The sequence below is a fragment of the Rhinopithecus bieti genome, unplaced genomic scaffold (genome assembly GCF_001698545.2).
Source record: "Rhinopithecus bieti isolate Rb0 unplaced genomic scaffold, ASM169854v2 scaffold_23748, whole genome shotgun sequence".
In the NCBI taxonomy this organism is placed as follows: Eukaryota; Metazoa; Chordata; class Mammalia; order Primates; family Cercopithecidae; genus Rhinopithecus; species Rhinopithecus bieti.
The window spans coordinates 617,248-619,886 of record NW_016811596.1 but is presented as its reverse complement, the minus strand read 5'-3'; the positions used below and the strand labels follow the sequence as shown (position 1 = coordinate 619,886).

Here is a 2,639-nt window from a genome sequence, read left to right as displayed (position 1 = left end):
AACTGTGGTAGCTCTGTTTCTGCATCTTGAGTTAGAGAGGTCAAGTCTACTTATCTCCTCAGAACTTTTTTTTAAATTCTAGATTTAGTGGGTATAAAGACAGTTTTGTTACATGGACATACTGCATAGTGGTGAGGTCTCGGCTGTTAGCATAGCTATCACCGGAATAGTGTACCTTGTAGGTACTAAGCAATTTGTCATCCCTCACTCTCCTCCCACCCTCCCACCACTGAGAGCATCTTTTTGATCTGGCATCAAAAGGTGAGCTATCCCTATTTATGGAGATTTTTTTCTTTTTTTTTTGAGACGGAGTCTCTCTTTGTCGCCCAGGCTGGAGTGCAGTGGCGCCATCTCGGCTCACTGCAGCCTCCGCCTCCCAGGTTCAAGCGATTCTCCCGCCTCGGCCTCTTGAGTAACTGGGACTATAGGCGCCGCCACCACGCCCAGCTAATTTTTTCTATTTTTAGTAGAGACGGGGTTTCACCGTGTTAGCCAGGATGGTCTCCATCTCCTGACCTTGTGATCCGCCCACCTCAGCCTCCCAAAGTGCCGGGATTAGTGAGGCACCCTGCAATATTTGTGGAGAATCTTTTGTTGTCTTTCTACTGTTATCACTACAAATTTTATTCAGAAACCGATCTTTGTGTTGTTGTTGTTGTTGTTGTTGAAAAAATCCCCTTATGAACTGCTATGGTCAATCAACTACAACACTTTCTAGCAGACATAAGGTAAAAATGGGATGGCTCAGAATCGCCCAGATCCTTCACGACCTCTCGACCGCCTCCTGTCACGCTCCCGCCGCCGCCGCCTGGGCCACCGCCACCGCCACCGCCACCGCCACGACCACGGTCTCTAGACCCAGAACGACGCTCCCGGGATCGGGATCTTGATCTATGCTTCTTGCGACGCCGCCCATACAGCTCCCGCCGCAGCTCTCTGGAAATGGGCTTCAAATGCATGAAGCCGCAGAAGCCGCCTCGTGAGCGAATATTCTCCCATGGCGGCAGGCTTCTCTGAAGTCCGTCTCAGGTGACGGCTCGGCGTGGCTCGGCTGTCCGTTAAACCAACGGTTGTTCAAGTCAGTCACAGCCTTTTCCGCATCTGCCTCACGGCGAAACTTGCCGTACACGCTCCCCACCAGGTGGCCTCCCAGCTTGTCACAGATGTTCGTCTCCTCAGCTTCCCCATACTTCTCCTCCATTTCTGTAAAAATCTCCTCAAAAAATTCATCACAGTGTTCCTGCATCTCAGCATCGCTCACGGCACAGCGCAAACCGTCGGCCGACTGGGAAGAGTTTTGAGGGTTAGGGGAAATGTTCAAGAGGCCAATGGTCTGGCTAAACGTCGGTTTATTGTGCAACCGAGAGCACCTGTCTCCATGACGACATGCTCCAGTTTTGAAGTAAAATGAACAGCTGACTTTGTCTTTCTCGGTGCCGAAGATGGAGGCCGGATACTCCGCCGTGTCCCACCCGCCGACGCCCGCGAGACCTGTGGAGAATCTTAACTGCTGGGTTGAATATGTCGTATGCTTCCTTTAAAAATCCACCAAAGGCCCCGAAGTAATGGACGTGTTTTTAATTAATCTAATATATAAAGCATGCATCAGATATACTTCAAAACAGAGCAGCTAGCAGAACACCTTGAAAGATTCATTAGAACCTTTTTTTTTTTTACAGACATGCAACTAAGTTAAATGTGTCAACTCAAAACTGAAATGAGAAATAGCAGGGTGCTTTCTAGATTGAGACTCAAGAACATGGGAATTCTAATCTTGTCTCTGTTTCTGACTGGTTGCATGACTTTAGTAATGTTTATGACATATTTCTAACTACTCTTCCTTCTGGCCAAAACCCAGAACAACGTTTAATAGAGCATTTTAAGCTTCTAAGAAAATGGCCCTAGTTCAGTTGACAGCAGTAAACCGTTGCATTTGTAAATGTGAAGTTAGGTTGCCTGGATTCAAATCCTGGTCCCACCACAGCTGCTGCTTAACCTCGGGTTAATCCCCTACTGAAGAGCATTAGGTAGTCTTTTGCTATTATATATACTACCACAATGAACATCTTTTTACATATACATATGTTTATGCATTTAAATAACTGTATATATATACACATACACACACACACACACACACATATATATATATATATTCCCAAAAGTAGACTTCTTCAATCTAAGATTAGGTAAATTTTATTTTATTTTATTTTATTGAATTATTTTTTATTTATGTTTATTTTGAGATAGAGTCTCGCTTTGTTGCCCAGGCTGGAGTGCAGTGGTGCAAGCTTGGTTCACTGCAACTCCACCTCCTGGGTTCAAGCAATTCTCCCTGCCTCAGCCTTCTGAGTAGCTGGGATTACAGGCATCTGTCACCAGGCCTACCTAATTTTTGTATCTTTTAGTAGAGATGGATTTTCACCATGTTGGCCAGGATGGTCTTGAACTCCTGATCTCAGGTGATCCGCCCACCTCGGCCTCTCAAAATGCTGAGATTACAGACATGCGCCACCACACCTGGCCAGATTAGGTGAATTTTAAATTTTCAGGTATATTGCTAAATAGTCCTCCAAAGTCATTATACCAAATTTGTACTCCCACCGACAGTGTATATAGAGGTTCCAAGTTCCCTACAC

At 45.7% G+C, this 2,639-nt stretch overlaps 1 pseudogene; it reads right to left on the bottom strand.

Annotated features, from left to right (window-relative positions):
* Positions 1 to 508: 508 nt before the first annotated feature.
* LOC108543661 (splicing factor U2AF 35 kDa subunit pseudogene) lies at positions 509 to 1,380 on the bottom strand (annotated as a pseudogene).
* Positions 1,381 to 2,639: the final 1,259 nt, after the last annotated feature.